Genomic DNA, 13823 nt, shown 5'->3' on the forward strand with positions numbered 1-13823 from the left:
CAGTCAGAGAATCCTGAAGGTTGGCAGAGACCTCCCAGCTCCCCAAACCTGATCCCAACCCACACCCACCATACCTAAGTGCCACATCTCCACCGTTCTGGAACACCTTCCAGGGACGTGTTACCCAGAGAGGAGGAGGATGCCCCATCGCTGGAAACACCCAAGGTCGGGATGGTCAGGGTTCTGTGCACCCTGACTGAGATGTGGGTGTCCCCATTCAGGGAACTGGGACCAGATGGCCTGTAAAGGTCCCTTCCAACTCAAATGATTCTATGATTCTGTGACTCTTTCTGGCTCAGGAGCAAGAGCGCTGGCCAGTGACAAGCTGACATGAAGGAAAGGCTTTGGGGCTCAGCCCCTGCTGCGAGGCGTGTTTACAAACCCATCATCTGGCTGTGTTATAAACAGGTCTGAAAGCAGCAGAGACCCGCTCTTCCCTCTTCTGTTTGTATACCTTAAGCTCTGGATTGGAAGCTCGCCCTTTTTTTCATCCGCTGGCTGAAGGAGCACATTTCTGCTGGCAGGATTTTAACCAAAAGGGTTGAAACTGTCCCCTTCACCGAACGCCTGCAACAAGGTTGTGTGTGACACCTCAGCAGGACTCCACCGTGTTCTGCACAAACTGCAGCAAGGAAAGAAAGGAGCCAAACACAAAAGACTCATCTTGGCAGGGCGGGGGGACACCCCTGGGTGCTGATTTCAGTGCATCTGCCCCCAGGGGCACCAGGAGTAGAGGAGCTCTCATTCTGGGGATCCCGAGGTGACTAAGGTGCAAAAGCAGCGCTGAGATGTTTGACCCTACCAGGATGAGTTTCTCTGCACGTGCACAAAATACCATTTTTATGAACTTTCAGAACTTTCCTGGAGAAACCTGAGCTGGCAGCAGACTTCAGGGATGGGATTTAGCAGCCTGTAGCATCCCAGCTGATCTCTTCCTAAAGTAGACATCAAACCACAGCACATAAAACGCGCTTCAGAAGCACTTATTTCTTCTCCACTGATTAGAAATCAAGCTTAGATGCCCAGCACATCTGTGGATACTGAAAATACATGAAATGTTCCTTCTCTGAGGTACCTAAAGGATTAAGCGAGCACCTCGGTGCTGCGATGCTGTCTGCAACCAAAGCCATGTCAAGCTTTCTTGTGGGCCTGGGCACAAACCCCGTTATAACTCAGATGAGGATTTCTTCCCCTGAAAGTACTGCTTTCTGGACTCACTTCCTCAGGACTCCCAGGAATGCAGTAGCAGAGCATTTGTTCTATTTACATCCTATGAAAAGACAATAAGGACATTAATTCTGGCTGTGCCAAAATCTGATCCTTAAGAAGCCCATCCCATCAACTGTTCTCTATGTGATATCTAAACAAAACAGCTTCCATGTCTTCTGCCCTATGGAGCAGTGCAGGCCGCTCACAGGGGAGAAAGGAGCTCAGGATCTTCAGCATATGTATTACAGAGCTGTTCGTTACACTCCTGTCACTTCCTTCTCTTAAAACAATATTTTTGGTGAGTTCACCACCCGACCTGCAGGTACCTGGGGCTGTGCACCACGGAGCAGTGTGTGAGCAGCCAGAGGCGCTGCATCCCTCACAGCACCGGCGTCCTTCATGCTAGCGGTTACGCTACGGGCAGATGGAGCTGCACCCATTTTACAAACAGGAAAACTGAAATGCAGCCACATCTGCTTGGCAGCTGTTCCAGCCTAACGCACAAAATCCAGTTTGCACATCTATTTCTTGCCATATGATACGGAACTGATGAAAAAGACCGGTGAAATAAATACTAAAAAACGGCATCACTCTGTCAGCAAGGAACCTGAAGAGCATTGTGCTGAAGGCCTTCTCTGTGCTGTACTGCAATCACAAATGGCAGGGAGAAACATTAAGAACTATATTAAAAAAAAAAAAAAAGAAAAGAAAATAGGAAAAAGAAAGGTTCAGATCTGCCTTGCTGGGAAACCAGAAAGGACACAGCTTCAAGTAATGATTATTTTTATTTAGAAAAACATTTTACAAGGGACTCTGTCCAAGAAAAGCAATCTGGGTTGTGTCTGGGCTGAGTACACTGTCATCCTGTTGCAAAAAAAGCAAACATCATACCAGGATGTATAAACAGCAGTGTCATGTGTAAGACACATGAAGCCATCCTCTGCTGGAGGTCTCTGGCCTGGGCACAGCACAGCAGGGGTGCTGAGGACCGGCTGAGGACCAACGGGGGAGCCTGCAAGAGAGACTGGGACCAGGAACAAAGGTCCTAAAGGGGAAAGGTCAGGGCAGACAGGCTGGTTTGGTGTGGAAAGAGATGGGTGAAGGGAGACATGAGTGGAGCTGCTGCAGGGAGGTGGGCAATCAGCTGCTCCCAGTGCCCACAAACACAGGCTGAGGTGCCACCAGTTCATGTCTGTACCAGAAAACAGGGAGCACCTCTGGATCTGCAAATGGGGAGTTTTATTGTCGCCGTACCCCACAGCACACTGCCAACCACATGGCCTTCCCCCTCCTTCCAATTCCTAACTCCTATAAGAATCCCCATGGGGAACATTGACTCATGCCATCACCACATTGTCTTAGGGAGCAAGTGTCATCATCACGTTGTCTTAGGGGGCACGTAGAGTGGTGTGAGTTGGAATGGGATCTTAAAGGCTGTTGAGTCCCATTGCCCTGCAGTGATTAGGGACACCCACAGCTCCATCAGTGCTCAGAACCCATCCAGCCTGACTTTGGGTGTCTGCAAGAATGGGGCACCACCACCCCTCTGGGCAGCCTGTGCCAGTCCTTCACTACACTTATTGTAGAAAGCCTTTTTTTATATACCCAGTCTAAGGCAATGTCACCATCACATTATCGTAGGGGGCTCATGTCAGCAGCACATTGTCTTAGGGGCTCGCTGCAGCAATAGTTCAGTGCTTTGATAGGAAAATGTGGTGCTGGGTTGGACATTGTCCCTTTTTTTTTGTCTCAGGTGAAGAGAGGAACTGCTGCAGCAAAATGAACTTTTCTCTTTTACTGCCCTTGTGTTGTCTGCATCGATCTCTGGAAACTGAAGAGGCCTTGAGATCCTTTGATGCATTCATTCCAATACCAAGCTAAAAGAAGAGATACTGCAAATTACTCAAAACTGATCAATTGGCCAAAAAAACAACAACAAAAAAAGCCACTAACATCTATTTTCTTTCCCCCTTTTTTTATCCCCATCATAGAGGAAGGGACTTAGCAGAACATATTGAGCCAAAGCTCATCGTGGAGGTGGCTAATCTCTCCTTCATGCCCCTGTACCTGTAAAAAAACTGTACGAGTGAGCAGAAATCCGCCGTATTTCAGACATCCTGTGAAAGGTTGGATCCCAGGACAGCCGCCCCTTGGGGAGGAGGAGATGTGTGACCTTGTTTCGCTGAGCAAGCAGATCAGCGGCTGCGGTAAGGATGCTGTAAGCACTTGCAGCTCAGCGAGGGAGGAGGTCACGTTGCAGACGGGCTGCCTGCCATGTGGGGCTCAGGGGGTTCACACAGCAGGATGAGGCACAGGGAATGGAAGCAGTCACAGGAAACCACAAAAGCGGGAGGAAAGGTGTGCACAGCCCCTCGCAAAGCTGGCAAATGACTTACGCTGCCACTGCACCTGCTTCCTTTAAACAAAGCAACCTGCAAACGGTCCCATCCAGCTACAAGGGCACAGCCAGGAGAGGTGGGATTCTGTAAGATCAGTTTTCATTGCAATTTTGCCTAATTAGTCTCTGATAATTAATGCTATGAGTGTAACTGAGATGTAATCAGGCAAAATGTTGGGAAGTAAACCCCATGGATGCCATACATCTTTTGATAGTAATGATTATGTTCTTTTTTATTATTAAAGATCCCATTAGAAAGAATTTATGATTTTCCTCTTTGTGAGAGAAATAATAAACACTACATTGGATGCTCTTATTTTTTGTATTGAGCAACCGAGTATACATAATTAGCTACAGTTAAAAAGAAATTTTTCCTGAATGGCTTTTGGGGAACATTACATACAAATTACAACCCTGTAGATTTTTCTGTGTGAAAATACACTCTCAATAAATAACTCAAATACAGTTTGTCTGAAAAAACATTTATGCCCTGAGGAAAGCACAGGGGAAAGGAACCCGGGGGAGCTTTGGGCTTCAGTGCCCACCAGAGAGAGCGCTGTGCCATGGCTGTGGCCTCCTGATGGATTTTCCAGGGCACAGCTTTGCTTCCTGAGGATGTCCCAGTGCAGACAGCAGCCTCAAGTCCAGCCCTCACATAGGGAATGCTACCTACACACTTTGGTTTCTGAGGCTGAGCTCTGATCTCAGTGAATTAGCAATAGGACAAGAGGCAATAACCCCAAGTTGTGATAGGGAAAGTTCAGGTTGGATATTAGGAACAATTTATTCTCAGAAAGAGTGGACATTCATAGGAGCTGCTGAGGGAGGTGGTGGAGTCCCCATCCCCAGAGGTGTTGTTGAACTCCAACGGAGAATGGAATCCACCTCCTCTCCAGACACTCTGTGCCAATGCCTGACTGCTCTTCAAAAAAAGAAATCCAATATGAACCGTTCTTGAGTGTCACTTGGCTCCTTTTATGAAAACCAGAAACATCATGCCAGGACCCACTGCAAACCCACCCAAACATGCATGGCACAACCCTGAGCAGTGTAGAGCTGATAGCATTCTGCCACAGTGCAGTAACACCTGTGAGCTGTGTGCTTCCATCACTCATTCCACAGCTTAGAAGAGACATGGCAGCTTACAGAAAAAGTCCCCGTGGGAATACAAACAAGATAAAAAATAACCACCAGGACCAAAGGATGCTTCTACTGCTGGAGGGACTGCAGTCAGATGGGGAGGAGAGATGGGATGGGTGAAGAGGGCCCACAAGGATGAGAAAGACGCTGGGGGCTCTTCTGAGCACAGAGACCTGTGGAGCTTGGTCCCTTTGCTGCAACAAACCCAAGAGCAAAGGATGTGATTGGTCCCTAGCAATATACCAGAACTGCTTACCAGCAAGAAAGAAGAACACTAAACAAGAAGAGAATGTTTGATGGAATGACAAATGGATTTCACACCTGGTCTTAGTAATAAACAGCCTGGAAATTTAGTACTTCACTGTTAGAGCAATAATATTTTGCCTTATAAAGGGGAAAGCAACAAAGAAGTGTTTGTCATCAGGAGACTCAATAACAGAGAATGTAGGATGATGCCCCAGGGTCCTAACCTAAGCACCACAGAGGTCCTGGGCTGGGACATGGGCTCTAGGCTTACCCTTGGCAGAGCTCCTCAGGCCACAGGCATGAACAGTATGGGCAGGAAGGCTGGAGGGAGGTCTGCCAGCTCTGGGCACTTTATATAGCAGAACCGAGACTGCTCCATGGCTTCTCTAGGCATTCAAGGCCAGACTGGATGGGATTCTGGGCAGCCTGGTCTACTGGTTGGCAACCCTGCCCATGGCAGGTGGGGCTGGAACTTAAAATCTTATTATAATCTTTAAGGTCCCCTCCAACCTAAACCATTCTATGATTCCATTTGCATTTCTCAGTGGGACACAATAAATGGTGAGGAGCAATGCATTTGTTCATGTATGCACTGCTTACAGGAACTGAGGCTGCTTCTGACAGCCATATACGCCAGCAGGATCAACATGAGAAAGGCTGTGCTCCTACTTACCTCTGGGGAGAGGTTCCGCCTGAATGAGACTGAGAGCTCAAGCAAATCACAGTCGTGAAATGGGGATGATTGCCATGCTCATCGTAATAGCAGCAGCTTCAAAATTGCCCCTTCCTTCACAAGGGCATTACACAAACCTATTTGAAATGAAGAAACTTACCACAAGGCCCTGAAGAAAGGAAGAGAGACAGGGAGACAATTAGGGATGCAAGGATGATCAGAGCTGAGGTGTACAGGTGAGCATCATGGCTTTGTGGCAGTGTGAGCAGAGATGGGAGGCAGCCCTTCATCTAACACAATAAAACTGCAGTCAACTGAGAAACTCAAAGATGGTTTTAGGGAGCTTCAAGTCATGATTTGATCCGACCTTACACCGCTGTGGGTTGTGCAGCTCAGCATTCTGTCCAGACTCGGAGGTCAGTGGTCTGCTTGGCAGGAATGAGGAATCGTGTGGCTATGTGAGGATTCGCAGATCTCTCAAGCCAGCCAAGCCAATTTGCTCTCATCTCCTGGACAAGCTCCAAGACGGGAGAAGACATCATCTGCTCCATCACAAGCCTTTTGTCTCAATGAACTGGCAATCATGACAAAAATAGATGCATCGAAGAATTTTCCATGAAAAAGAAAAAAAATAGAAGTGTCTCAAAATTCACGTCCTGCCAGTAATGGGAAACAGGAAGAAGGAGCAAATTCATGATAAAGATGACCTCTCTTAGAGCACAATCTGTGTTCCCAGGGCTGAGATGGCCTGCTTCCACACATGGCAAAGCCAGTGCCCTCCGAGCATCTCCAAGGTCAGATTGTCAGCCCTTCATCCACGGTGATAGACATGGCAAAGCTGCAACAGAACCAGCACCGGGGGAGGCTCAGGTTGGATGGAACAATTTCTGCTCTAAAGAGCAGTCAGGTGCTGGCACAGCTGCCCAGGGAAATGGGGAAATCCCCATCTCTGGAGATGCTCCAAAACCATGGAGATGGGATCGTTGGGGACATGGCCAGTTGACTTGTCCCATGGGCTGGAGTTGGGCTTGGGGGTCTTAGAGTTCTGTTCCAACACTAATGATTCAGTGGTTCTATGATTCTATGATTTGGAAATCTGTCCTACCATTATCAGCTCACAGTTGGTGAGCAGTTTCTCTGCACATGGGAGTATTATCTGGAAAATATGGAGCTGCAGTGTTTTTCAGCAGTAAGGTGGGCTTTGCAATGAAGATTACACCCCAGACTAAACTCGTAGTACGCTGCCTGACTTGAACCTCAGTCTGCAATGTTCACTGTGAGCAAATCAGGCAGAGAAGGATTGCCAGGACTACCAAGCCAGTGCCCTTTCCACCAGACAGTATCTGAGACGTCACTGCAATATTTCACAAGTACGTTTTCAACAGCTCCAGGTTTGTCCCAATATAAATTGCAAATTTTAATCAGGTAAAACCTATTTTACATCCCGTGCTTCAGCAACTCAAGGTGCACGTTCATACCTTCCATGGGTGCCATTTCAGCAGCTGCGCTTGGAAGTGTTTTTAATGGAAAGCCATTACAGGAGGAAGTCATTTGAAGATCATTCACACGCTAGGAAATTTTGTTTCAGCAGACATTTAATGCAAATTTCAGTCTGTATCCAGGCTGAAGTCTTTGCTTGTTGAGAGTTGATAAATTTAAATGGCGCTTGCCTCGAGTGAAAAGATCTGAGTTTTACACTATAGAGTTTGCTGCGGATCTTAAAAACAATGCATGCATAACTCACATTTAATGTATGAACTCATTTTTGTATTTCAAAAACACAGGCGCTTTCTAAGGAGATGCGCAGTGGTGAATTTGGCGGACTGCTTAATTCTGTATACAGTAAGGATGTAGCAGGGAGCCTTTTCCATTTTGAATCAAATGGAATTTGCGATTTGCATGCACCTTTTGAGTCAAAATCAAACATTTGCCCTGGATTGGCCCTAGTTTAATTAAAATGATGAGAGTGTGCGATATGCTTTTGGTCTAAGGCAAAAAGGATGCACAGCACTGAAATTTGGAACAAACATAAAAAAAATTGAGAAATGCATGGTTGGAAGTGATAAGAAATGCCAAGACTATGTATTACATGGGATCACGGGATGAAAATAGAAAATATCCTAAAAAAATTCTGGCGTACTGTGAAACCGTTGTCGGGAGGTTTGGATAGGATTACATGCTTTATGGATAATGTGCCCATAACTAGCACTGTCAAGGTTTGTAATCCTTTCTGTGGTCCTTCTGTAGAGCTGGTGGGGCTGCTCATCAGTGAGAGAAGATTTTCCCCTTTCGATTTGGTGTAAGGGAGAGGGATGGAAATTCTGTCTTGGACTTGGAGTGGGTGGGTATCTTAAACAGTGGTACAGATAGACTTGTATATGAATATTTGTATATTTACATAGCAGGGGTATATATCTCATAAATAACTACTGCTCGTTTCTACTGAACATTGTTCACTTAGGTCACCATTAATTCAGGTAACCAACGGTTCTCACTCCTTTGTTCCTACAACTCTTATCTTTGTACAGTGCAGCATTCACCAGTTTTGGGCATTAGATTTCAAGCCACTGGTCTTCCAGCTCCTGAAAGCCCTCAAGCAAGTGCGCTCCTTTTGCCTTTTAGATTGTGCTGTCTGGAACTGAGAAATATGGGCACATTTGTCCTGCAGGCAAGGAAATGTATGGGCTGAATTGCTTGGAAGAGCTCTCTTTCAGCCCAAGTATCAATGGGTGGAGGACCTAAGCTCCCTTTCTGATCATCTCATGTGTAGCTGCTTCCTACAGCCTGTCTGCAACTCTTTCCCACCTTCCTATCATTCCTTTGAGTCACTGTTTTGCCATGAGTGGAGGTTATCAAAAGTAAGGAAGGGAGTCTGCTCTGGAGGTTGGCAACCCTGCATGTAGCAGGGGCGATGAAACTAAACGATCATTGTGGTCCTTTTCAGCCCAGGCCATTCTGTGACTTTATGAGCCTGTTTAAGAAAATATCCCTCCCCCACTCACACACACACAAAAAAGTGTTTAAAAAGATGTCATTTCAGAAGTTTTTTAAAAAGAAATGATTGATAAGAGTCGCGTGCTGCCTGATGCCATAGCATGAGCTGCCCGAAAGAACTGAAGTCACTCCTCAGCTCTTCAGCTGCTCCCATAAGCAAGTAAGAAAGTGAGGATACTGTAAAACTGATGCTGATTTAAAGGGTCATTTTTGTATCTACCGTTGAAATTCAGTATTGGGTCCATATGGCAATTTCCGATGATAAAATCTCTTTCTGTATTAATTTTCTCCTTTTATGAAGAGGCCCACACTGGGTCCCCATCAGCCCATTTCCAAAAGCACCACGACAGATGACTTTATTTTAATTTGTAAAAACTTTGATGTTTGCGAACTTGGCTCCTGTACAGTCCTAAACTACCAGCAGGAGGTAATAGCTTCCAGGACTAAACTTTACTTGATTTCCCACTGTTCTTCGTGCTCGCTGATTTGTGCTTTAAGGGGGAACTATTCATTTTCAAGCTGAATTTCCCTCTGTACAGAGCTCGCTGTTATTCTAGGAACCATTCAATATTCATATTCAAGGCCCCATTCTTGAAAATCAATGCCAACATAAGGCCTGAGAAGAGTGGGTAGAAAAGTGAATAGAGGGAGCTGAGTCATGAAAACCTGGATGATTTGGGAAAGGGAGAGGAGGAAACAGACACAAAATGCCCAGGAGCTGGATTAGCAAGGACTGATGACAAAGGGATGCCTCTGCCCACTAAGGGCATTCTCAACAGAGGCAGGAGAGAAGCTGGGCAAAACATCTCTGCAGGCTTCAAAAAGGTAAGTCTAACCCTAACCCTTCCACCACTCCCAAGCACTCTTTAAAAACCCTTGATGGCAGCATCCATAAAAATGTCAGGCAGTATTGCCATGACCCTGCTGTGCCCCCACCCCCCATGGAAAGCTTGACCAGGCATCCTCAGATGCCCAGCACAGGAGCAGCCTTAATGCAGGTACAGCTTTTAGCCAGGGGTCAAATGCAGACAGGGATGCATCAAGAGCCCATGCTGGAGCAAGATGCCTTCTGCAGCCTCCAGGCTATGCAGCCTACCCCGAAGGACTGAGCTCTTTTCGCAGAGAAAAGACAATCCTGAAACTTAATGCACTTTTACAAGAGACATCATGCTCCCCCACCCTCAAATGGCTTTGGTTTGGTGCCCGGAACATCTGGTCACCCTATAGCCTTTTTTTTATCCAGTAGATTCATTTTCTCAGCACACTGCCGACTGCCAACAGATGAGCTGCAACTGCTGGCACCGGGGAGCCAGCGAGACATCAGCATGCAAGGTCGGAGTTCTGTGCTATTTTGAGGCTTGGGGCTTGGGAGCTGTTTTTGGGGAAGGAAAAGCAATGAAGCTGTTGGTCTGTGTACCCAGGATGCAGCCCTGTGCTGCTGGTATGGGGATGGGGATGGGGATGGGGATGGGGGATGGGGGATGGGATGGGGATAGGGATGGGATGGGGATGGGATGGGGATGGAAAATGGGGATGGGATGGGATGGGGATGGGGATGGGGTATGGGGACTGGGACTGGGGGACGGGTAATTCGGGGATGGGGATGAGGGATGGTAGATGGATGATGGAGATGGGGATCGGGGATTGGGGATGGGGATGGGAAATAGGGATGGGTATGGGTGGGTTGAGGTTTTGATTTGATGGGATGGGGGATGAGATGGGGGTTGAGGAAATGAGGATGGGGAGGAGAATGGAGCGGGACTGGGGGTACGGGGCAGGAGCGGGGAATGGGATGAGGATGGGGGTGGGAATGGGGATGGGAATGGAGTTGGGGATTCAGGATCCGGAGCAGGGGCTGAGAAGCTCAAATTGACATTATTGCATTTCTTCCTCAAACAGAAGTATTGCCAATTCTTTTATCATCACCAGTTTGTAGAAACAAGGAGCTGTCTTCCTTTAAAAGAAAACAGACAGACCACCCCAGTGTCAGCCCAGGTGGGGTACAGTGCTGAGGTGTCCATGATGAAGGTCACTGCATATAATGAATGACCTTTGTCACACATAATGACATATTTGTCCATACATCACAACCAGTGCCTCCTGCCTTCAGCCTTCAAAGGGGCCTTTTTGCTGGAGGAAACCAAGGACAGGTCCAGCCTGAGCCACCCCTACACTGCGGACAAGTCCCCATTGCACTGGCTGTGTGACCTGCACCCATCAGGATGCTCTCAGGGCAGGACAGTGCCATGCTAGGATGCTGCTGCTTAGCAATAATGTGGTAGCTGCCAGCACCTCAAGGTGAGTTACCAGCAGGTGAAAGCCCACAGCTCACCTGCTCAGTAGCACCTGCCCCCATAAAGCCCCACTGCATTTGCTATGGGCAAAGCAACTTTTTCTCCCGCTCTTGTGTATCCTCCTTATAAATTTGTTTCAAATGTTATTATAATGTTGACAGTGACCGCCTTGGGCCTTATCAGACTTCAGAGGTTTTGATTAAAAAATAAAAGAAAAGCCTGAAGATTTTAGCATAACTATCCAAGGAAATGTGCAAGAGCTCAGAACTATGCTAAATCTCTGTTTCTGCACAGGGATGAGAGGTGCTCACCCAGCCAGCAACGGCCAAAAACACAACACAGCACAGCACTGTTTGGGTTAGCAATGCTCTGATACCAGTAGAAATCGTAACACTTGAAAAAGTGTAACAAAACAAGTGAATTCTGTGAAATGTTGCTTTTTTTTTTTCAAACCTTACCTCCGTCATGACATAAGTATTTCAAGATGTTCACCAAAGTATTACAAATCGCAGTGTGGGCTATCAATCTGTCAATGAGTAGCACAAGCTTTGGTATTTTTGAGTGATATTTGAGATCCTAAACCCCCCTAAGAAAATGAAGTCAGGCAACAACATCCTGTTTTCCGCGGAGAGCGCTCAGCTTCCCCAGCAGTGGGAAAAGGAGCCGCGCTCCTCATTCCTCAGCAGAGCATGTAATGCAAAGCGCTGAGCATTAAGCCCTTCTGTTTTACACTGCACACTGATTTGGAAGCAAATATTTTTCCAACAACATCACCAAATTGAAAGCGTTTTTGCAAATCTGAAACTTTCTCACAGTGTTGTTTTGGAAAAACCCGACGGAGCTGTTGCTGACAGAAGCCACTGCTGACAATCTCAAAGGGAAGTGCTAACCAGTGCAGCAAACCCAGCTGGGAGCCAGGCTGGGCCAGGCCGCAGTGACCCCACCAGCTTCAGCCCCTCCAGCTCTACCTTCACCTGTGCGCTGCTGTGGGGTGAAAACTGGAAAAGGGCAAATCCCATGAGGTGTCCCTGTTTTGTCTCTTTTTCCCCCAGAATCTGGCACTGCTGCATTAAAGCATGGTAAAATGCTTCTCCCATTTGCCTCCCAACAGAAGAGGTTCTCCATTATGAAAACAGTGTCTGAGAGTCACACATCATTATTCTATTATTTTGTTCAATTTATTTTTTTTTTAGTGAAAGAGAAAAGAGAATTAAAAGTGCAAACACAGACACACACAAAAACCCCAACAATCAGGGGCAAAGCTGTTGCAGATGGTAAAGAAGGTCTGCGGAAAAAACAGAAGCACAACCCCACTGTGACTGCAATGTCATTGCATTAGTCCAGACTGCATGGGTGCACTCCCAGCAGCTCACAAAATCTTCCATGAGTGGATGTGGGTGACCATCAGGGACTGTGGGTGGCCATGGATGGCTGTGATAGGTGGCCTTGGGTTGCCATGAGTGGCTGTGAGTGGCCTGGAGTGGCCATGGATAGTGAAAGAGCAAACTTGGGTGGCCATGAATGTCTGTGGGTGGCTGTGGATGATTGTGGGAGGATACTGGTGGACGTATGTGGTCATGAGTGGACACCAGTGGCCACAGGCAGCTGTGGGTGAATGTGGAAGATGTGGACAGACATCAGTGGCATCAGTAGCCATGAGTGGGTGTAGATGGTTGTGGGTAGCCATGGGGGGGCTATTGGAGGCTGTGAGTCACCATGGGTGGCCATTGGTGTCTGTGAGTGGTTGTGAGTCACCATGGGTGGTCATGAGTGGCCACTGGGGGCCATGGGTGTCTGAGCATCACCACGGATGACCACAGGTGGTCACGGCATCCCGTGTGTGTGCGCCACCACTGACCACGACCCAGCCAGGCAGTGTGGCCGAAGGACTTGTCCTCAAGCTGCTCCCCAACCTGCTGTAGGAATTGCTGCAGCTCTCTGCTCTTCACTAAGGCTAAATATAGACTGAGACGGTGTCTGCCATGGGCACAGGGAGAGATGGGCTTTCAACAAATGTAGAGAAGGGAAGAGAAATGCAGGGGGGGAAAAAAGCAAAAACAGTTACTTCTTGCCAAAGCAGTGAGGCAGGCCGGTTCTAGTGCTTTTTTTAGCTGCTTTGTGGACTGAAGGAACTTCCAGAAAAGAAAGAAGAAAAAAAAAAAAAAAGGCAACATTCTGGTTGAGATTATCAGAAAGAGAAAATACTCTGAGGGCCAAGGATGTAGCCTCAAAGGATTTTGAAAGGTTGTGGGGCAAGTTTTAAATATAAATGTAGATGAGGAGAGATAAACAATAGAAAAATCTGCAAAGGAAGAAATAAGCATAACATTACAGAATATCTGAGCAAGGTACCCCACCGGCAGCAGCTGCGCCCAACCGTGTGCCAGGCTGTGATTTGCACCCAGGTGTGGGTGAGCATTTAGTCCCAGAGCCCTACCTGGGGTGAGGCAGGAGGTGAACAGAAGAAGGGAGCATTGGCCCTGTGAGACCTGGAATGAAACTATATGACAGATGGTTCAAGAAAAAAAAAAAAAAAAAAGGGAAGAAAAAAGAAAAAAAGAAAAGAATTAAAGAAAGAAAAGGAAAGGAAAAAAGAAAAGAAAGAAAGAAAGAAGGGGAAAAAAATGAAAGGGGAAAAAGAGCAATTAATCAAAGGGGAAGATTTTGGAACATATCCTTTTGAAATAAAAATTTGTTTAGCATTTTTAGCAGCTGAAATAATTTCAGAAACATCTGATGAGAGATTTTAAGTGCTTCATTCCTCCTCTCACTCGCCAAGCCATACCGTTTGAAGACTGTCTGTGGCACGTCTCGTTCTCTGTTTTACTGCTATTTGGTATTTTTCATTGGATAATGGCAGAATTAGAGA

At 46.9% G+C, this 13823-nt stretch overlaps 1 long non-coding RNA gene across 2 annotated transcripts; it reads left to right on the top strand.

Moving 5' to 3' along the window:
* The first annotated feature begins 8845 nt into the window (after positions 1-8845).
* On the top strand, positions 8846-11039 carry LOC116652519. Of its 2 annotated transcripts, XR_004305631.1 has the most exons (4): positions 8846-9485; positions 9904-9992; positions 10560-10655; positions 10771-11039. It is a non-coding gene; the product is annotated as an uncharacterized LOC116652519 (long non-coding RNA). The 2 variants fall into 2 exon arrangements; XR_004305630.1 differs by having other exon boundaries at positions 8846-9992.
* The last annotated feature ends 2784 nt before the right edge of the window (positions 11040-13823 follow it).

Source organism: Coturnix japonica, chromosome Z, assembly GCF_001577835.2.
Source record: "Coturnix japonica isolate 7356 chromosome Z, Coturnix japonica 2.1, whole genome shotgun sequence".
NCBI classification, from domain to species: domain Eukaryota; kingdom Metazoa; phylum Chordata; class Aves; order Galliformes; family Phasianidae; genus Coturnix; species Coturnix japonica.